This window comes from Lemur catta, chromosome 14 (assembly GCF_020740605.2).
Source record: "Lemur catta isolate mLemCat1 chromosome 14, mLemCat1.pri, whole genome shotgun sequence".
NCBI classification, from domain to species: Eukaryota; Metazoa; Chordata; class Mammalia; order Primates; family Lemuridae; genus Lemur; species Lemur catta.
The window spans coordinates 64,224,516-64,247,971 of record NC_059141.1 but is presented as its reverse complement, the minus strand read 5'-3'; the positions used below and the strand labels follow the sequence as shown (position 1 = coordinate 64,247,971).

General features: G+C 36.8%; 1 protein-coding gene across 9 annotated transcripts in view; it reads left to right on the top strand.

The window, feature by feature from the left end:
- MAPK8 (mitogen-activated protein kinase 8) overlaps nucleotides 1–23,456 on the top strand; it is a 92,146-nt gene that overhangs the window by 21,339 nt on the left and 47,351 nt on the right. For 4 of the 9 annotated variants that reach the window (XM_045569390.1, XM_045569398.1, XM_045569391.1 and 1 more), the window contains exons 1-5: nucleotides 12,079–12,133; nucleotides 13,537–13,588; nucleotides 14,478–14,608; nucleotides 16,630–17,129; nucleotides 18,976–19,056. The exons of 2 other annotated variants lie outside the window; for them this stretch is intronic. The gene's annotated coding sequence lies outside the window, so the exon portion shown is untranslated. Of the gene's footprint in view, nucleotides 1–12,078; nucleotides 12,134–13,536; nucleotides 13,589–14,477; nucleotides 14,609–14,957; nucleotides 17,130–18,975; nucleotides 19,057–23,456 lie in introns of those variants that run through there. 3 more of the 9 variants (XM_045569393.1, XM_045569396.1, XM_045569397.1) reach the window with 3 other exon arrangements.

Sequence of the window (23,456 nt, the reverse complement as noted above, 5' to 3'; positions counted from 1 at the left end):
TGATGTAGTGGATGTCACTCTTATTACCATAATGCCTTGGTGTGGCATTGCAAGCACCAGTTATTTAAGTAATAGAGTTTTGAGATCCCTAATGGGAAGAATTCAGAGTCTTGTATTTCATTGCTTTGAGTTTGTTGGCCCTTTGTTGCAATTTTGTTTGGCCAGGAGACAGACATTTTTTTGATAGTGATAATGTTCAAAGAGATGAGGCTTGCTTTTTTAAAAAAGTATGTTAATTCCATTTAGCATATGAATTTTAAAGTATTAAAGCCTGTGATGATACAAGATCAAAGAAAAGTAAGTGAAAACACTTCATGAGGTACAAAAAGCTAAATGTTTGTAACTAGTTTATTGGTGTACATAATTACTGTTGGAACTGTAGGAGGAGGATCATTATTTTACGGGAAGAACATATTTTACTGGAAGTCCTAGATTCTTAGATCAGAATTCTAAATTCCAGTTCTTTGATTTGTTAACATGGGGTTCACTGCATCCTATTTCCTGGTATATTTTTATCCTTATTCTCTGCCTCCTCACAGTTGTAGTTACTAAGGCCTGCTGGTTCCCTAAAATCAGGGCATACTCCTTTTGAAAAAAGTATTAGCAAGTGCTGATGAGAGGAAGAGAGCAGCAGGAAGCATCTTTTTTCATTTCTGTTTTAAAAGCCAAAGACAAATGCATGTTAATATAAATATTGAAAAAAAATAAAGATAAAAAGATCAAAAATACTCATAATCTAACTAGTAATATTTTGATGTATTTCTTTTTATATTTTGTGCATATGTGAGACATAATATATTTAATACATAGGTGCACACTTAAATGTGTATGTTTATGAAGATCCAGAAATTGTATTAGCATACTTTAATTGGGGACTAGAGTAGTGATAACTGCTTTGATTAGAGATAAAGGCTAAGAAAATAGATTTTGCTTAAAAGAAATGTGTCCTTAACAGAGTAAAAATTTTTATAAAATAAGAGATTTGCAGCATTGGGTTTTTTGTATCTTAATCTACTAAGGCTTATTACTCTTTCCTAACTTTAACTTAATAGGAAGAGGTTTCAGGGGTTCCTAGAAGTCAAAACTATTTTTATAGTAATAATGAAATGTTATTTTCCTTTTTCATGTCTGTTCTCAAGTGTTTTCTAGAGGCCACTTGACCTGACCTGTGATGTGGCAACAGACTGAATACAGAAGCACGTAAGAGAATCCGGCTGTCAGAAATTAAGCCAGACAACAAAGGGATTTGCAAAAATGTAAAACAGTGGCACTGTTCTCACTGGGTTTTTTTTTAAAAAGTTATTTTCCATCAAAATGCTAGTTACATCAATATGCAGTTGGTTTGCTATTATTTTAAAATTTAAAAAATTTAAGTGCTCAGTTCTAATATATTAAATATTGATATATCAACATAAATAAAAGTTTCTGTTAACAAAGTTCTGTGTTAAAATTTTGATCCTTAAAATTTTAAACAATATAAAGGAGCGCTCACACCAAAAAGTTTGAGAGCTGCTGCATTGTAATATTAGAAGATCATTTGTTAATATTACTACTCATCTCATCAGCAAAATCTTCAGATCCCTTACCAGGGATAGATGTAAATTTTTCAAAATTTTAATTTTCACTTGAAAGTTTGAATTTTATCATTGGTAATAAATACTATCATTTTTTTCCTTGAAGTGATAGGCTCACTTTGTTCATTTTCGAAATACCATAGTCCAGATAACTAGTTTGTCTGTCAGTCTTTCTTTGAAGTAAAAATGGTGTTCCATAAAAAAGTGTCTCACAAGTACTTTTCCTGAGGTAACCATTATGTTTCAGTATACAGCAGAACTGCTTATGTGACTTCCCAATTAATCATACAAATAATTGGATACTCCTCTTTTGTACTACATCAAAATTTAACAAAGTAACTGCTGTGCAAAATCTGAAACCACAGAAATAAAATTTTTCATACTCTATTATATTAAATATCCATTGGTCTATCTTGCATTTTAAAGGAGTCTTTTGCCCCTGTATGTGTTTGAAACATCATGCATTGATCATTTAGAAAATACTGAATCAGTGAGGTCTGCAGATCTTCTAAGTGTTGCTGTATTTCTTTATACCACCATTATCAGAGCATGGTACGTCTGAGAATTGACAGGGCAGCAGAAAACTTCATCTGTGTCAGGTATTTGAGGACCAAGATTTATATAATTAATACTTTTTGGAAAAAAGTAAAATTGTGAAATCTCTAGCCAGACTGATCAGTATAAAAAAAGAGAAACCACAAATTTTTAATGTGTGGAGTGGAAGAGAGATCACAACATATTCTACAAATATTAAAAGAACAAGGCAATATTATAAATAACTATGCACTAATAATTGAACAACTTAGATGAAATGGACTCATTCTTTTCAAAGATATGCATTACCCAGACTGACACAAAAAGAAAGCTCTGTGTGTGTATTTATGTATTTATTCATTGATGAATGACAGAGTCTTGCTCTTTCATCCAGGCTAGAGTGCCATGACGTCAGCCTTGCTCACAGCAACCTCAAACTTCCGGGCTCAGGTGGTCCTACAGGCTCAAGTGGTCCTCCCGCCTCAGCCACTTGAGTTGCTGGGACTACAGGTGCATGCCACCATGTCTGGCTAATTTTTCCTATTTTTAGTAGAGACGGGTTCTCACTCTTGGTTGGGCTGGTCTCGAATGCCTGAGCTCAATTGATCCTCCCCGCCTTGGCCTCCCAGAGTGCTAGGATTACAGGCATGAGCCAGCATGCCCAGCAAGCTATGTATTTATTAAAGAAATAGAATTTTCAATGAAAAACTTTCCCATAGGCCCTGTGACGTCACAAGGGACCGCTAATTTGATAGCCGTGCTACTGCTAAAGCATCAATTCTCAAACTTTTAGTCTTGGAATGTCTTTATGTTCTTAAAAATTGTTGAAGATCTCAAGGAGCTTTTCATATGGGCTATAGCTATTGAAATTGACCTTATCAGAAACTAAAACTAAGAACTTTAAAAAATATTTATTCATTAGTTCATTTACAAAGTAATAAACCAATTACAGTTAACGTAAACAATGTTTTTATGAAAAATAACTATTTTTCAAAAGAAAAACTAATACAACCTGTTATGTTATCACAGAATGCTTAGCTTCTAGAAAACTCTATACATGTAAAAGAATGTGAATGAAAAGGGCAAATAATAGGCATTTCTAGTTTGGCACCTTTGTCTTTCAGCACTTTAAAGCTGTAGTTTTCTTATCTCTGACTTGTATAATTTCAGATGAGAAATCTGTGGTAATTCTTATCATTGCTTCCAAATAAATTCTGAAAATTGTTAGTCTTATAGCTCCCTGGCATTTGCCCTTTGCCTCAGTCTTGGGAAGTTTTGCCTTAAGCATGTGCAGCTTAGTATTCAGCCAAAACACAAGAGAATCCCTATGCCAATTTCTGGAGCTCTTTCTCCTCTGAGTAGCTGTCTTCTGTCTACACTGCCCTATAAACTACATTCACTTTCACCTTCCTGATATGTCTCTTCAACTCAATGAAGCTGTTAGGCTGTGTTTGGTGTGGTCCATTCTACACAGTGTTTTGGAAAGAACCCCCAGCCAGATGGCAGGGTGGAGATAGGGCTTACCTAATTTGTTTTTCTTTTTTCAGGGGTCACAATCCTTATCTCTTTGTTGTCCAGTGTCCGACAACAGTTTCACATACTTTTTTTTTTTTTTTTTTTTTTTTGAGACAGAGTCTCAGTCTGTTGCCCGGGCTAGAGTGCCGTGGCATCAGCCTAGCTCACAGCAACCTCAAACTCCTGGGCTCAAGTGATCCTCCTGCCTCAGCCTCCCGAGTAGCTGGGACTATAGGCTTGCGCCACCATGCCTGGCTAATTTTTTCTGTATATATTTTTAGTTGTCCATATAATTTCTTTCTATTTTTAGTAGAGACGGGGTCTCGCTCTTGCTGAGGCTGGTCTCGAACTCCTGAGCTCAAATGATCCACCTGCCTCGGCCTCCCAGAGTGCTAGGATTACAGGCGTGAGCCACCGCTCCCGGCCCCTTTGGGTAAATCTGATCCCAGTTACTCACCATACCAGACACAGACTTTATGTTAATTAATTGTTTTTTTTAGAGTTGCCTTACGAATTACTGTTTTTAAAGAACCAAATCCTATTCAATACATAATGGGCAATATTGGACAGGGAAATCTTTTTTATTACTTTAGGAAAATCTAAATAGCTGTGGGTCTGGGTTAAAACATATTAACAACCTTAGTAATTAAATGCAAAAGGTAAACGAAGAAAGGTTAGGTGGCTTCCAGGACACTCATACTTGAAATACAGGTTGAACACCCCAAATCCAGAAATTTGAAATCCAAAATGCTCCAAAATCTGAAACTTTTTGAGCACTGACATGCTGCTCAAAGGAAATGCTCATTTTGGATTTGAGATGTTCAACCAGCAAGTACATAATTCAAGTATTACGAAGTCTGAAAAAATTCTAAATCCGAAACACTTCTGGTTCTAAACATATTGGAAAATATTTAGGCTGGTGTGAAAGTATTTGTGGTTTTAGCATTGTTGAAATTTGCCTTTGATGTGGAAATGTGGTTATGTTATACATTATTTTAATGTGTTTCTTTATGTTTTTTTGCTAATGACTTAGCAAAACTTGCTGTTTATTTAATATTCATTTTTAGACTATGGAAAGTTAGACAAAAAGCAAATTTGAGCGATATTCTTATTCAAGATCAAAATGGGTCATAAAGCAGTGGAGACAACTCCCAACATCAGCAACACATTTGGCCCTGGAACTGCTAATGAATGTATGGTGCAGTGGTGGTTCAGGAAGTTTTGCAAAGGAAATGAGAGCCTTGAAGATGAGTGCAATGGCTAGCCATTGGAAGTTGACAACGACCAATTGAGAACAGTCATCGAGTAGTTTTAAAACTACACAAGAAGTTGCCGAAGACCTCAACATCAACCATTCTACAGTTGTTCAGCATTTGAAACAAATTGCAAAGGTGAAAAAGTTTGATAAGTGGGTGTCTCATGAGCTGACTGAAAATAAAAAAAATCATCTTTTTGAAGTGTTGTCTTCTCTTAATGTATGCAACAACAACAAGACATTTCTCAATTGGATTACGACATGAGACAAAAAGGGGATTTTCTACGACAACCAGTGATGACCAGCTCAATTGGTAGACCAAGAAGAAGTTCCAAAGCACTTCCCAAAGCCAGACTTGACCACAAACAGGTCATGATCTCTGTTTGGTGGTCTGCTGCTGGTCTGATTCACTACAGCTTTGTGAATCCCAGCGAAACCATTAACATCTGAGAGGTATGCTCAGCAAATCGATGAGATGCACCGAAAACTACAACGCCTGCAGCTGGCATTAGTTAACCGAAAGGACGCAGTTCTTTTCCGCCACAGCGCCCAACTGCACGTTGCACAACCAGTGCTTCAAAAGTTGAACGAATTGGGCTGTGAAGTTTTGCCTCGTCCGCCATTTTCACCTGACCTCTCACCAACTGACTACCACTTCTTCAAGCATATGGACTTTTTGCAGGGAAAATGCTTCCACAACCAGCAGGATGCAGAAAATGCTTTCCAAGAGTTCATTGAATCCTGAAGCACGGATTTTTACACTACAGGAATAAACAAACTTATTTCTCATTGACAAAAATGTGTTGATTGTAATGGTTCTTGTTTTGATTAATAAAGATGTGTTTGTACCTAGTTATAATGATTTAAAATTCACAGTCCAAAACCACAATTACTTTTGCACCAACCTAAAAAATACATATACTCACACTGTCATAGATTTTATTTTTCAATTGGCAAATACTATTTGGTGCTTCCTATAAACCAGGTACTATGCTTAGGCTTTCAAGATATAGAGTGACTACAACAAGCATTCCCTGCCTTGTTGGAGTTTATGGTCTAGTGAAGAAGAGAATTAGTTGAAAAAATAAGTAAATAGAATGCTGATAAGTATAAGGAGAAGAACATGGTGCCATAAAAGTGCATAAGAAACCAATTTAGATGAGACGGTCAGGGAAAGATGTCCTGAGAAAGGGGGTAGCTGAACTGAAATTTGAGATTTGAAGGATGAGCAGGAGCTCAGTAGTAAGGAAAAGGAAGTAGGTTGAGTAGACATGAGCAGAGTAGTCCAGGCTGAGGGAAAGCGTGTTCAGAAGCTGTCAGGAGAGAGCCTTGCATATTCCAAGGAACTGAGGGAAGGCTGATGTGGTGGATGGATTGCAGAGAACAGAGTTTTGTAGAATGGTGAAAGATGTGACAAGGGAAATATGCAGGGCCCGGATCACACAGTACTGAGTAAAAGTTATTCAGAATCTTATTTTTTATTAAAAATTCTTTCATTATAAATTTAGAAATTTATTTGAGAGAGCAGAAGTCATTGAGGAGTGATTGATCAGATTTTAAATTTGAAAACGTAATTTTGTGTATAGAGATTTTTGATAGTGTGAAGAATGGATAGAGTATGGCAGATCTGTTAGGAAACTATTGCAGTGGTCCAGGTAAGAGTTCATGGTAGCTTGAGATATGGTAGTGTGGATGGATTCAGGAGATATTTAGAGGGACAATGGTAAAATCAACCTGTTGTTTGTTTTTACATGGGGACCGGAATGAGATACCAAGAATAACTCCTAGGATCTAGTGTGAGTAACTGGGTACATAGTTTGTACCATTTGCTGCGGCAAGGAACACTGGAAGAGGATCAGGTTAGTTTTTGGATATATTGAATTTGAGGTGCTTTTGGAATATCCAAGTGGAAAAGACATGTAGGCAGTTTGGTTTAAAATCAGAGGAGAGATCAAAGTTGGAAATACACACTTGGATTTATTGTATCAAGGTGGTAATTGCCATGGGTGCAGATAAGATTAACCAGAGCAAAGGAATATAGAAAGAGAAGAGAAGTCCTGGCCTTTGAGGAATTACCCTTTTTAATGTCCAGGTAGCGAGGACCGTGAATTGTTAAAGATGGCTGACAAGAATTAATTGATTTCGGGAAATCTAAGACAATGAATTATTAAAGAAGTTGTTTTGTATTAGTTTCCTAAGGCTGGTTTAACAAATTACCAAAAATTTTGCTGGCTTGATGCAACGGAAAGTTATTCTCTCATAGTTCTGGAGGCCAGAATTCTGAAGTCAGCATTACTGGGCTGAAATCAGGGTATCACCCCTCAGTCTGTAGAAGGGAATCTGTCTCTTGCCCCTTCCAGCTTCTGGTGGCTGCTGGCATTCCTTGACTTGTCCCCACACCACTTCAGTCACTGTCTCTATGGTCACATTGCCTCTTTTGTGCATCTGATGTCCCTCTGCCTCTGTTTTATAAGACATTCATTATGGCATTTAGGTCCCACCAGATAATCCAGGATAATCCCATCGCAAAATCCTTAATTTGATCACATCCACCAACACTTTGCCATATTAGATAACATTCACAGGTTCCAAAGATTAGTACCCCTTGATATCTTCAGGGGAGCATTTTCCAGCCTGCCATGCAGGGAAGAGAATGCTTCAAGGATTCAGTTGATCAACAACGTTAAGTGTTTCTGAAAGATCAAGTTAAATGTAAAGTGAAAAAAATGTCCCATTGGTAGGGTAGCCTCAGAGAGGCCTGTTTGATGGAAGCAGAAGCCAAATTGGAGAGTGTTGAGTGGATAAGGTGTTTTGTAAAGTTGCAAGACTTCCCATTTGATTGCTTTTCTTCTGGGAAGGAAAGGAAGTAATGGGGATTGGATGCACTTGAATTGGGATGATTCAAGCGCATTGCATTTATTGTGCAGTCACACCCCTCTGCTAATGACTGCTAATGTGCAGTCACACCTCTCTTTGCAGCCACTGCCCAGTGCTAGCATCACCACCTCAGATCATCAGGCATTAGATGATGCCTCTCATAAGGAGCGTGCAACCTAGATCCCTTGCATTTGCAGTTTACAGTAGGGTTTAAGCTCCTAGGAGAATCTGTTGCAGCCCCTTTCCCATTTGCAGTTTGTTGTAGATAGGGAGAAAGCAGATAGCTGGGTTCATCTGGGCTTGGTCTTTTGCAAGACAGGAACCTAAGGAATTTGGGGTATTGATAAGAATAATTTTAACAAGATGGAGCATGGAATTTAAATTGCTTAAAAAAGAATCTAGTAAAAAGAGGGTAGATGGGGAAAAGGTAGAAAGTTCAGGTACTAGAGACCATCTTGAGGTCAAACAGTGTTCATATTGGTGGTGGTAAAGCAAGTTACCAGAAGAAGAGATTGTGGTTGGAGTGTAATACCTGAACTATGTTTTTTACAAGTGGGGCAGTTTTAGATGATGACCAGATCTAGGTAGTGACCATGGGAATAGGTGGCTAGGAGTAGGAGGTGGGGTAGATTACTGTAGATGAGCATGTCAAAGAACTGTAAGCTCATTGTTTTGGAGAGTTTGGTCTCAGGGATGTTGATATCACCCAGAGAGATAGCAGGGCTTAGGATAAAGGATGCCTTTAATTAGGTTTGAAAGTCCTCAGTCAGTGAGGGACATGACTAGGAGACTGGTAGATCATAGCAACAAAAAGAGGAACAGCTATAGCTGAGTAATTTGAGCGTTAAAGGAGTAATTTTTTGAGGATGTCTTAGAGTTGGGGAATAATGGTAGGAGTAAGGAGTAGGGATGCCTATAGCACCATTTGAGAGGGCAGTAGGAGAAGTGGTGTTTTGAGATAGCAGTAAGGTTTCATTCAAAGCAAAGCTGCAGGCTGGGCATGGTGGCTCATGCCTGTAGTCCTAGCACTTTGGGAGGCCTATACAATGAAGCTCAGAAAGATGCGTAAGTGAAAGTTATAATTTTCAGGTTAGATTCTTGGCCTTAAAGATTTCCATAACAATGTCATTTGTATCTTTCCTGACCCTTGTTTCTGCCTTGCGTTGAAATGAACTTGAGTGTCTTCTTTCTACTAACCAGTTTCTCTGTTTCTTGGGAGTCAAGGCATCATCTTTATTTCCTCCTTGGAGCCTGGACAGTGTGTTGCTTATATGACTTAATGGGGAAATAATACAAAAAAACAAATTTTCTTTTTATTAACCTCTGTAATTTTGGAGGGGGGAGGATTCCTAAAACATTAAATTTTAGAGTTGCATGACCTTACACTAATTTATTCCAAGACCATAGTTTTATGGATGAGAAAAATGTACCTACAGAATTTAAGTGAATTCCACAGTATCACATTGCTCAAGTAATTTGTGGCTTCTAAAATTTTTATTTTTAGAGACGAGATCTCTCTATGTTGCCTATGCTAGAATGCAGCAACTATTTACAGGCCCAGTGATAGTGCACTGCAATCTCAGCCCCTCCACTAGTGAAATTTTTAAACTTTATTTCGACTTTCAGAAGCAATGCAATTGATTTGAATATTTGGAAGAGTTTTAATCCTTTAGCTTTCCCTCAGGCCTGGAGTGTAAGTCTTCTGCATTCCCTCAGGGCCTCCAGCTTCCTCAGTTTGCCTTCAGCCCTGTAGGGGAGCAGGGATCCTTAGGTGGGCTGGGATTGCTATAACCTAACTGAATGTGAGTCCCTAAGCAGAATGGTGGCCTCCTTTTTTCATGTTAGTCCATAGAAATTCACTCCTCTGCTCCTGTTTTCCCTTTCCTCCCTACCAGAAGCTGCCTTCTTGTTTTGTTTTACTGTTTGCTGCCCTTCTTCAGACCTTTGTGGCTGATAGGAAATCTTTCTTATGTTTTGTAATATCTTTTACAACTTACATGTGGCCTGATGGTTATATGGTTTTAAGAAAAATAACATAAGGAGGGGTGATTGTCTTTAGTTTTCATCTCATTCATCCATAAAATCTGAGTACCAACCAAAATTATTACTGCTTTATCCTTCATCTTTTCCTAGCATCTGCTTGTTAGTTCTCTGATATCTTTTATGGATTATAATGCACCGTTCTCAAGAACACATATTCCTTATTAGTGTGTATAGGAGAATTGGGACAATAGGACATTTTTCTTACAGAATTAAAGTTACTTTTTTCTCCATCTGCTTTGGCAGCTCAAATTGACATTTGCTGCTTTGCTTGTGATTCCTACTTTCAGAGTATTGCTTTTAAATTGTCTGGATGAGCCCTTATCAGGACCCATCATTCTAATGCATATTATATTACATGTATGTGATGGCAAATTTTCTAACATCTGAATATTTAGAAATTTCTGAAAAGTAGCTGAAGTGTTCTTCCTATCAAAAGTAAAGACAGTACATTACAGTGCTTAGATGGTTTTATTTTTTGCTTTCAAGAGCTATTTTGGACTAGAATTCGGTTGCCAATAATCTGTATTTAGATTTCCTACAACTGGACATACAGTTAATCACTCATCCTTTTCTTCCTGACTTGTAGTCATTTTGTGACTTTTCCAGAACATGGTGGTACTTCAAGAGTTTTTGAAGCACATAGGGCTGTTTGCTTCAGTTCAGTAGTAATATTTGTTGAGTGTTTATGTACTTGGCACTGTACTCTAGGCAGTGCCGGGGGAGATACCAGAATGAATAAAGAGGACACATTTATCAGTAGGGAGTCTACTGCATTAATTTTTTACCTTGAGTTTCTGAAGCCAAGTAATTGAGTAGAATGAAATGGCTGATGGAGATTATGTGTGTAACCAGTGGAGAATTTTGTTTCTTTTTGACATTGTCCCTATTAATAATTGCTTGTAAATAAAACTTTTAAAATCTATATTCTTTAGAAATATTTTATATTTATGGTTCATTGTTTTGAGTTGCAAAAATGAAAGAGAACTAAAGTTGGTTGAATGCTTACCAGGTGTCAGTTTCTTACTTAATATGCATTATTTAATTTGATTTTCCCACTAACCTGGAAGACAGTTAGAAATATCTCCATTTTACAGATGAAGAAACTAAGAAATCAAATGGATTGAAAAAGTTGCTCAGAGTCAGATAACTAGTAAGTGGAGAGACAAATTTTGAATCCAAATCAGACCTGTATTAAGCCCTCATTCTTTCCAAGCATCCTTGATTCTCCTGGGAAGATGACGATTGTGCCTTCAAAAGAGGAATCTGGGGCTCTTTGTGATATCAAGGGTGTTTTTTTATTTTTTTGAGCAAGAGAAAATTATTTTCTGAAATGGCAGAACCATAATTAATACTATCAGCTGGTTGGGTATTTTCATATCCTAAGGGCAGAAAACTCCAAACAAGGAATTGATTGCCTTTGACTATTGGTTTTTTTTTAAAAGATCTTTGATATTATAAAGAAGTGTTCTTGCCAAACTAGAGCAATCAGTCATACTATTACTATCTATTTGACAGATAACCTTAGATGATAGCAAACACTGTTTGCTTTATTGATTCATCCAGAGAAACTGTTTGCACTTAATCTATTTTTCAGGCATAATTTATATTTATTTTAATATCTGTGGTAATAACTATGAATTACTTCCATCAGTTTGAAAATATAGTATATGATGTAAAGAAAGATGGCAAGTTATTGATGTAAAAAATATGTTATCAACAGTATTGTAACTAGATAACAATTTGTCTTTATAAAACTCCCTTGATTTCTCTTCATTAAGGGTCCTCATAGCTAACCTCTGTAAAAGAGGAAATATAGCTGTTATCCAATGTTCTTAAGGAAACAAGAGTGAAATAAAATAAAGCAAACAATTAAAAAAGGCTATTTTAAAAGAGTACTTAATTTTTCTATGGTTGTGGTATGATTTTTCTGGCTCTGTAGTCCTTGCCCTTTTTCACTGTATGAGAAATAGTCATTAGGTACATATCCATCAAAGTTTTCAAAGTTAAGATTGTACCTTCACAACTATTAAAACAAAAATAATTAGAACTGCTGACTGAACCCATTGATGTCATTTTGTATCATCAGATTTAAGGTAAATAATGTCATCTTCCCATGACTGTGAGAAAATTTATACTCCCACTTCACCTTCTAAATTATCCTACACATTGACTATATACTGACATTTTTATTCTTTTTTATGTATTATCAGCTGTTGACAATATTATTATCATATTTATACAAATGTTGCCTTGTATGGAAATTCCAGAGCTTTGCCAATTCTTGATAACCAAGATGATGATAAACTAAGAAGATTCCTTATTCCATCTTTTGAGGGTAATGTAAAATTATTCCTTTGTCTATAAAGGATCTTTGGCAAAGGTGTTTTTAAAAGAGTATTATATTCCTAGCCATTTTTTTATTGTTAGCTAAATACCTGAACGATATTTTAGATATGAGTAAAAGAAAGGAGCTTTCAGTTGTCAAGGAATGAGCATGTCTCATGAGTTACAATTGTGGCATGACAATTGGATTACAATTATCTCTTGGTGAATCAACTTCATCGAAACCTAATTGCATATTATATTGTTTAGTTACTTCCTGTTTCAATAATGAGCAGTTATAATATATAGTAATGTAATAGCTAGCGTATTTATACTTAATAGCTTGCAGAATGTCCTTGGTGAGTAAAGTCCACAAGAAATTGAAGACAAATGAAAATCCTTTTAGAATTCAGCTTAACTAGTTTTTTTCTTTTTGAATTTGAAGTGACTATAAATGTCCTTATGTAATAAGAGAACCCTAGGTATGTTTAAATATTTAACCTGCTATAACTTTTTGTTAATTGGAAATGAGACAGGTTTTTAAAAGAAACATTTTTTCAATATATATTTTAAGTCCCTATGTCTTGTAAATATCATTGGTTTGCTATTTTGACTGTGGTCCAAATGGGGAAAAAATAACTTTTACTATGATGCAACACATTCATGTGGGTATTGTTAAAACAAAAATAACAACAATAACAAAAAATCTCAGACCTGTTAAGTTTAACAAAGTTTATTTGAGCAAGAAAAAGGTTCTAGAACCAGGTAGCACTCATGAACCAAAGATGGTTCAGAATGCCCCTGTCTACACTCAACTGTGTTTATAACAGGGAAAAACAGGAAATACCTTACAGAGATTACCTGATTGGTGCAGCTTGGTGTTTGCGTTATTTGGGTATAATTTGGCAGCTTTCAGTTTGGGACTGGCTGAGGGTTTGGCTACTATGATTGGCTGAGAGTTGCTTAGTTACAAGGGTATTCTCCTAGGTTAAGTTTTAACTTGTTTACAGAGTTCACTGTGTATAGAGTCAGCTTTGGGCCAAGTATGGAGGCCACTTTGAGCCAAACTTAAATTAATTTAACAATATAAACATAAGTTTCACAAATATTTATCCTTACTCCATGAGCTACATTCCAATATTTCATATTTTCTTCTATTTCATTAAAAAACAATTCTAATTGACCAAATTGATTTCATGACCTATCAGTGGGTTGGAACTCATAGTTTGAAAAACACTGCCATATATGGGATTGAGAAGTAAATTGTTTACCCTATTAACAACTGACTATTCCGAATCAGCTTGAATATTTGGAAACCTTTATTATTGCAATTAGCAGCTGCTTAAAAATAATCTTGCTTTCTTGAATCCTTCCTGCTGTGTAATCACCAAATGTTATTTCGCTTTTGTTTTCCAGACTTAAAAATTTAACTGAATGATTAGAAGGTGTTGGACTAAGAACATCTGAGGTACTAAGCCCACAAAGGATAATTTAATCTTGATTGAGATAACATGATTATCTGTGTACCCTTAAAATTGAGACCATTTTAGTTAATAGAAAATAAATTTGAAGTTATTGTTTAAAAGATGTCATTAACCAGAACACAGCATCAATCTTTTGTAATGAAAACATTCTAAATATGAAAAGTTTATCTTGTAGGCAAATGTAATTTTATTAATATTAATTGTAAATAACCATAATTGTTATGAAAAATATTTGTGAACATTAATAACTCAATTGCTTCATTTATGTTGAATTGTGTTACATGTTTTATTTGCATAAACAAGAAACTTAACGTTTCTTAGTTGACAAAAAAGTTAGATACGTAAGTAACTTTTAGTACAATATAAAAAATACTAAGTATCATGAGAAGTGTAGGTAAAATTGTATGAAAAGTATCATTTTCTGGCCTCATATGATGGCTTATATTTGAACACTTGAAGATAGTAGATAAGGGTATTTCACATAAGGGAAGTAGAAGCATAAAGGCAGAAAAGTTTAATATGTTTAAGAAATAGAAAGTATTTCAGCTGAATGCGCTTTGTTCTAGAGGCAAAGGAGAGAAAGAATTAACATCTCTTGCATACCTACTTGATATAAGAGATAGGATGGATTTGAATGGGGTAAAGTTAGGCAGGGAGATTAGTTATGAAATCATTGAATTAGTTTAGAGAAGAAGAAATGAGCTTTGAAATAGGATAGTACCTATGGAAATAGAAAAGGTAATTTACCAAGACATGAGAGTAAAACCAGCACAATTTTACAACTAATTAGGTTAATTAAAAAATATCTGAGTATCTGCTGTGAAATTCTGGGAACCCAACTGTGAACAAAACATATGTTCTTTGCCCTTACAGATGTTTCAGTCCAATGAGGAGCTCAGATGTTTTCAATTCAGAGTAATGGATTTTCTGCCGTGGAGGAAAGCCAGATGTGCCTTGGGAGTGAACACAGTGACAGCTGAACTTGAAACCTTGAGGATGAATAGGTCTTGATAGGGAAAGTGAGGGGGAAGAGTATGTTACAGACAAAAAAAAAACCAAAAACCCCACACAAAACAACAAAAACCCAAAAAACAACTTCATGTTGACTTGCCAGTGAGATTGTGGTACTTTTAAAGCAGTCCACTGTGGCTAGGTCCTGGGATTGAAGAGGGAGGAGAATCTAGTAAGAGAGGAGACCAGGGCCAAATTATTCAGAGTCTTGGGGTCCCTGGAATCCCTTCATTCTTGGCCCAAGCTCTAATGAAGACTTGGGTTTTATCTTATGAGGAAACCATAGTGTGAGTTCAAGCAAGGGAGTTCAGGATTAAAATTGCATGTTAGAAGGATTATTTTAGCTAAGGATGTCTTATAACTAAGGCAGAAACTTAAGTAAAAGACAAAGAAAGTGATCCAGAGAAATTCAGCATATGCAAGGGTAGGAAGTACAGCTGGACCTCACAAAACCAGACGTGGTTATCAATTAGTATAAGGTGCTTCTGGCTATCAAGTATCACAGAGTGTCTTGTTCTTTCTGTGTATACTGGCATCTCTGCTTCTCTAACCCACAGCCTCTGGAGTTTCTCTCCCACTTCAAAATCCCCCTGGAGAGAGTCTGATTGGCTTCTACATCAGTTGTCTATCATTGGTCTAATTAGCTGTAGCTAGGAGGGCAGGGTTATATAGCATAAACATAACTGCTTCAAAGCCTACCCTTCTTATAGTTAAGGGGGTGCAGTGAGTTATGGGCTAGGAAGTTTTCTCAGAAAGAAGCAACTTCAAATATCACTCTGACTGCAGTGTACAGAATTGAGGGCAGGGGATCCTGTTAGGAGAATATAGTAATCTAGACAGTAGATAATGTTGGCCTGAGTTAGTTCAGTGAGTAAGTAAGAGGAGAACGTATTTGTGGTAGACTAAATGCCGAAGCTCCAGAATGGCATGGGAGGTTGAATGTGGGAGGATAAAGGGTGTCTCAAGGATAATGTCTGCACTGGTTTGAATACCTCAGTGGATGATGATAGCAGTCCCTGAGCTGGAGGAACATAGAAGCAGATTTGGTGGGAATTGAGGGAGATGAAGAATTCATTTTTTGTGCATGCAGAGTTTGAGGTAGTTTTCAGACATCCAAGTGGAGATGTCTAGTAGACCTTTGAATGTATGCATCTAGAGCAGAGGAAAAAGCTCAGTAGTAGATAAATATTTGAAATTCTTTCATTTTAGGTGACAACTGAAACCATGAGTATAGATGAAATTACCCTGGGAGAGTATAACAAAAGAAGAGGGCCAAGACAGCCCTGAAGAGAATCATATTGCAGGGCTGGAAGTAGGAAAGGAGCCTGTAAGGGAGTCTGGGAAGGAATAGAAGGGTGTGAGAGCAATCAGGAGTATGCGATATTTTGAGGAACCTAAGGAAAGTGTTTCAGGCAGGAGAATGTGCTCAACAGTGTGGAGTGCTGCTGAGCAGAGTAAAGTTCTGTTGAGTTCAGAAACGAACCTTGGCGAAAGAGTTTAATGGGACTGGTGAATAGGGAAATGGGATTGAGGACTTCGGGAGGTGAAGAGACCAAAGTAGCAAATATAAACAGTGCTTAAGCAATTTGCCTGTGAGGCGAAGGAGAGAGGAGCCAGTGGCTAGACATGGTTATGACAGTGAAGTAAGGTTTTTAGGTATGTGTATTTTTTAAAATAGCAGTCTTGCTCTTGATCATATTTTAGTGCTAGGAGAAAGAGCGATAATCAGTTGAGTAAGATAAGAGAGTTATTCAGAGCAAAAATAAGTATGTGGAAATTGGTTTAGTGGTTAGAGGTTGAGGTATTTCCTGAATTTTATTTTCTCTAGGACTATCTAAAAGGAAAGTAGGGTTGAACATTTAAGGAGCAGGAGGACTATTTGGAATAGATACCGTAGAAATTAGAGCAGGTAACTGACTAGGGTAATTAGGATTTTTTCCCTGGCTTAGATTTGAGGCCTTGAATTTAAAAAAACAGCACCAATATGCACCATTGTATTTGTTTTGTCCTTCAGTCTAGTTATAGGCTCAAAAGGAAGAGACAACTAGTTTGGCCCATGCTGTGCTATTTCAGATTGGTGTTTCAGGAGAGAGCAGGGCAGAGATACTGGCACGATGGCCATCTAACTAATGGACCATGGAATATAAACTGAGGAAGGAAAGAGGAAAAAGAAAGAGAGAAGTAAGTTATTAAAAGCCTGAGGTGTCCTTACTTGTAAAGAATAAGTGAGTAACTCAATGTGAGACACTAAAGGAGAATGAACCAGTAGCTTCTTGGCTATTTCCAGCCTGTGTTGCTGGAAGAATTTTATTACCAATGAAATAAATAAACATGAAAGGGCAAGTTAGTTTTGGAAGGAGTTAAAGTTGGATTTTCACTATTTCTAGGTTGAATACCTATGGAACATTCATACCAAGATGACCAAGGGGCAGTGGAAAATACAGGAGAGAGATCAGGATGGAAGCAAAAATGGGAGATCATAACTTGAGCCACAAATTTACCAACAAATATAAAGTAATAAGGTCCACTTAAGTAATGTATACATTTAAGGGGTGGGAAGTTGAAGTAGCCAGAGAAAATAGCTTGCAAGCTTTAAGCAATTTGTGAGGAAACTGAAGAGAGGTTAGAAGGGTTGACTGAGCAGGCCACAGGATTTGGGGATTTGTGAATGCCTCTCTTAGGGGTGGGGAACCTGTGGCCTCCAGATGCCCAAGTGCAGCCCTCAGCCGAATCTAAACTTTACAGAACAAATCCCCTTTATTAAAAGATTTGTTCTATAAAATTTGGATTCAATCAAAAGGGTGAATTCAGTTACTGTAACTGACTTTTTTGGCAATATGTTTATTTGTGATTTTTAAAATATTTCCCTATTATACTGACATTTAGAAAATAACTTTCATTAGCTCCTTTATAAAAAATTCTTAGCCATATTCTGGCTTTCTGAGGTGAAATCCACTGGTCATTTAATTTCCGAATGCCTCAGGAGTATCATAGGTACTGATTATTACTCAGGGCTATAATTCTGTCAGGGCCTTTGAGTGCTGTTAGGACCATTTTTTTCTTGTACTTAGTGCTTCCAGTGTGCTGTGTATTCTGAGGCCTTCTTCCTCTTTGTCATTTGTTGCATCAAGTCATTTGGCATTACTATTCAAGGATCTTTTTCTCTCAAAACACTTCACTGTGTTATAGTTTAAAATGTTTAGAGGCCCCTTTAGGTATATCTGAGGATGTGGAGAGAAAAAACTTAGTAGCTTTTACTATACTCTCACAACATACCATACTTTTATGACCTCTCGTCACTGAAATGTATGAGGATTTCTCTCCAGCGGACACCAGTGTGGTATCGTCTAATTCAGTTCAATTCTGACACTGTGTACCTGGAGATAGCATCAGATCCCACATGTTGAGGGCTCAGTCCCACAAGACCACCTCCCTCTTCAGATGCACAGGTGGTGGCCTTGCATCTGACTTACCAGCTGTAAATTGGGGTTCCCACCACCCTCTCCTTTGGTTTGTTTAATTTGCTAGAGTGGTTCACAGAACTCAGGGAAACACTTTACTTACATTTACCCATTTATTATTAAATATAAAGGATATTACAAAGAATACAGAATACAGATGAATAGCCAGATGGAAGAGATGCATAGGGTGAGGTATGGGAAAAGAGGCACAGAGCTTCCATGCCCTTTCCAGGTGTGCCACCCTCCAGAACTTGCATGTTCAACTATCCAGAAGCCCCCAGAACTCAGTCAGTCCTTTTGGGTTTTTATGGAAGCTTCATTTCATAGGCATGATTGACCTGGGCCAGTGGTTTACCAACTGGACCGTCTGACCTTCAGCTTTCCTTCCCTCCTAGAGTTGGGTGGACTGAAATTTTCAGCCCTCTAATCACATGGTTGGTTCCCCTGTCATCAGTAAACTCATTAGCCTACAAAAAGACATTTATCACTTTGGAGATTTCAAGGAAACTGGACAAGACCAAACACGTATTTTACAATATCACAGTATAAATCAACACTTAACATTTAGTTAACATTGTTGACATTCATGAATCAAAAAATCTAAACCACAAAAAACGAAGCCATTTTATCACTTCTGCCACCTGTCATGGTGGATATTCATATTATATTTAAATTGCCTTTAAATGATTTCGTGAGCTTTTCCCATACGTAGTTATTGAACTATGGAAAGTCTTAAATCTCTTTTGGGGAGGGGGAAAGAGGATTACAGCAGAAATATATATCTGCTGTAGATTTATACGAGGAAAAAAAATGTTTGTTTTGAGTTTCTTGTCTTTGTTGTTATTAATATTACTTTCTTGGTAGTGAAAAAAGAGATTTTTTTTTTTTTATGGCCCAAGCTCTAGGCTTTATCCCATGAAAGGCAACTTGAAGATGAGCTAAAGCATAAAAGTGAAGCAATTTCTGAGTGATTGATACAGGTTTGTAGCTGGACAATTAAACTTTATACTGTTCTTGCAAGTTTTCAACTTATATTTGTAATATTTGGTTATCACCATCAAACAGAAATACTATTTTTCTACCCATCTTTTTGAGCTCTTAGATTCTGAAACAGGATGTAATTTACTCTAAAACTCAGTGATTATTTTTTCTGGTGGGAGCAGACCTGTTAATTATAGAAAGCTGTTTGTCACAGAATCAATTTTTTCTAACACTTAACCTAGCGCTTTTTAAAAATTCTGATCATAATTACATTGCTGGCAAGACAAACTAGTGGTAATTATATGTGGAATTAAATAATACGAATGAACTTCTCTATAAAACGCATCTGGAATACTTCTCATTTGCTATTCTTAATTTATGGTTTTAAGAAGTGTCTCTGGTGGTCGTTGAATGTGATCAACATTTTCTTCTCTCATGAGCCTGAGAATCTTACTAGTAAGATACTTGGCAAAAGTTATTATTAGAAAAGTTGAGGCATTTGAATCTGTCTCAAGGAATAGGTTTTTTTGTGTGACCAGTTTTTTGGATAGGTGAAGATTTAACCCAATATAGTACATTGGATGAAGGTGCCTTTAAAGCTAGGCATTCTTTCTTGTGTAAAAACTCATAAAAATTTTATAGAAATTTATGGTTTTTTCTTAGATTTAAAATTGAAATATTTTTTGAGTACCTTGAGAAATAGTATATTTTTACAAATTAAGTTAGGTATTTTTATTCATTTGAATGCCATTGGGAAATTGGCATTGCCTTTTCACTTTTTAGCCCCTAATATCAATTATTTAGATACGTTGAGCAGCCCAGAACCAGCTTTCTAATATTTTGAGATTCTTGTCAATTTGATCACGAAGTAATTTGAGAATCTTGGATACCAGCTAACTGAAGTGTTACTGTAATATCACACCCATATTGTTTCTGTTACTTAAAGTTTTGTTATTGTTGTTGTTTAAAAAGTAGCTAGACTGGCAGATTGCTTGAGGCCAGGAGTTCGAGACCAGTCTGAGCAAGAGCAAGACCCTGTCTCTACAAAAAATAGAAAAATTAGCCAGGTGTGGTAGCACATGCCTGTAGTCCCAGGTACTCGGGAGGCTGAGGCAGGAGGATCACTTGGGCCCAGGAATTTGAGGTTGCAGTGAGCTATGGTGATGCTACTGCACTCCAGCCAGGGTGACAGAGTGAGAGCCTGTCTCAAAAAAAATTAATTAATTAAATTAAATAAAAATAAAAAGTGGCCAGAAACATGGTACTTACGTTACCGCTGAGAATACTACGGTAAAGTCCTGAGATCTTTAATAGATAATTTCAATGTCTGAATGAAGTCCTGGAGACAAGTTCTGAAGCTTAGTAATTTCATGTGTCTACTGCTGTTTAGTTAAAGACATCCTACTCAAAATACAGAAATTTTGAAGGGACATCTGTCTTAGCATCATTATGTGGTTGGTATGTAATAAACCTACTCAAGTAAGCTCAATTAAGAATTAAATCTATCTTATGAATTGATCTTTAAAAACCCAATTGCAGACATACAAACCAGGCCTTCTCCTCCCACTCTGCCTTTGTGGGTGGGGGTCAGATTCTCCTGTAAGATGAGGGCAAACTAGGGATGATTGGTGTACGTAGTAGAAAGAACATGTGGTGGGCCAGGGCAACCAAGGTTGTTTCTTGGCTGTAATAATTTCTTTCTGCACTCATGAGCAACTAAAGAAACATGCTAATTATACTGATGCTTAAAGGATTTGCCCTGTACTTTCTTACAGAGGATTTGTGGCAGTAGGACCCTAACCTCTGCAAGAGAGTACTGCAGAAAAGGGAAAAGGAGGAGGAAGAATCTCAAATTTAAAGGAATATTGAATTAATTTTTATAAGATTTTGACTTCTTCCTGGAAACCTCATTTTTTTAAATGCTTGTAGTAATAACATGTTATCATATCTGAATTTAACTTTTGAATATCCAGCTGTACATGTCTTGCAGACAAGTCAAATGGGCAGTTTAAATAGTACCGACAATTCTGCCCATCTCAGGGAGCTTATGCCCCTGCAGATGAGAATCTGCTGTTCTCTCTTAGTTCCTACATGTCTCCTGTAGGGTAAGCATCTCATATTAATGTGGTTCTAATTTAAATAGAAGATTATTGTTTGAAATATTAATATATGTTATGATTTAAGGAATTTTTAGGAATTTTTGACTACGCCAATTTTGTGGCTGTTTGGAGTAGTGTGGAATTTTGTGCACTCTGGGGTTAGAGTCTAAAGTCAGTGTGTAAGGCCAAAGCCAGAGCAAAACTTGTAAGTTCCTTAACTCATAAAAATCAATGTAAAATCTTTTGTGTACACATATACACTCCTCAACATTAATTTTTATGCATATTTAAAGTGGAGAATCACTAAGTTAGACTAAAAGGCAAAAGGAAAGTATACAGGTATCTGTTCATTCAGCTTTACAGATGGTGTATGGGTGGGGAATTCTACAATGTTCCATCTTGCCTTCCGGCTTTGTCTCATTTTGTTTTAATAATCTTCTAAAATCTTAATAATATATTTGTTCAGAGAACTATAAGAATTCATTGAGCCTCACCTTTCTGTGAGATAGCCTCTGCAGTCAGTTGATTAAATTCTAAGATTAGTCATTAAATAGATTTGTGATGCAACTTTGTTGTGTTATAGTTTTCTTTTGCTTTGGTATTTCAACAACATCACTTTTGGGAAAGTCTTGCTTCTGATCTCTGTTAAAGGGAACAGAGGAAGAGATTTGGTATCAACTCCTTCATTGAACTAGAGTGGGAAGAAAGGGAATTTGTAGGCTCCTCTAGGTTTGTGGTTGCAATGGAAATCAATGAAAAAACACCTTTAAGAGGGTAAAAATGGGGGGGGGCAGTAATTGGGAACTTATCAGTCTCTTTTTAGAGCTCTTTTCTGTGCTAGCATGTTCCCCTCAGGTTTAAGATTACTCACATACTCTTACCCATCATCTGTGTGTTCAATATATAATCTCAATTACAAGATTATAAAATAATTTCCCTTTAATAATATGCCTTGGGTGAGAATGGGAGTAGAACTCTGATTTTCTTTGTTTGGTGCTAGTGACAACAGTGACGAAGCACAATCAGGCTGTCTTAATCTGGGCCCCCTGGCATGAGCTCAGACCTGGGCAGGCCTACTTTTCATATGGCTCTACGACCTTATCATAGACGAAGAACCACAAATCTATAGATTGGTCATTGCTTTCACACCATCCAGTAGCCAGTCTCCTAGGGAAGGAAGAAAAGCACACCTCCTGAGAGACATAAGTAGCTAGTCAGCCATAATTTACCTTTTGGAAAGGAGGAAGGGGAATTTACCATAGGATGCACTCTATACTTCATACATTGTTGCCCCTTCTTTCAGTTAAACTGTGGGAAAATCTGTTGTTGGAGTAGGCCTTTTTAGTGCATGACATAGTGTTATTTCTATATTAATTACTTAAAATATAATTGAAAAATAAGCTTTGAAAAATACATGAAACTGAAATAGATGCATTTATGTAGTGAACTAAGATCTGTTAGAGGCCAATTGAGGGCTTTTCTTACAGGGAAATGATTTAGATGTGACACCAAGAAACTCTCACTATATTCTGAAAGTAGTCAGACATCATTACTTAGACCTAACTTCATAGTGCCCACTATGATATACAGAGCTGTCATTTTAGAGGTTATTATCTACCTGCTGAGGAAACAGCGCATAGCTGTTCCTTAGCATGGATGCGCTCCATAGCATGTGGTTGTGCTACTTTGTCCATAACTGATGAGACTGGCAAGCCTCTGGCCCAAGGCTAATGACCTGTATGAGGTGGCCTGGCATGAAAACTACACAAACAGCAGTAATGAAGATTAAACTAATCATGTTCTCTTTCACTTCTGTAAATTATTCCTTGGGAGAAGGAAAATGACAGGCAGTTCATAATGGGAACTTAAAGTTATAATTTGTTCATTTATTGTTCATTCATTCATTCAACATCTGTTTGAATTCTTACTGTTGGCCAGGTACTGTTCTAGGCACTGGTGATTTATTCATGAACAGAACAAATTTGTGCTTTCATGGAACTTAGGTTTGAGTGGGACAGATAATAAGTTATATAATATGATGCCGGCAGTGATAAGTGCTGTGAAGGAAAATGAAGCGCAGGATAAGGGGAGAGAATGCTATTAAAGGGTATCATTTTAGATAGGCTAGTCATTTGTGAAGCCATGTAAAGAGATTTATTATAAGGAATTGGCTCTCATGGTTATGGAGGTTGACAAGTCCCAAGATCTGCAGTTTGCAAGCTGGAGACCCACAAGAGCTGATGGTGTAGTTCTGGTCCAAATCCAAAGGCCTGAGAACTGGGAGACCTAATGGTGTAGTT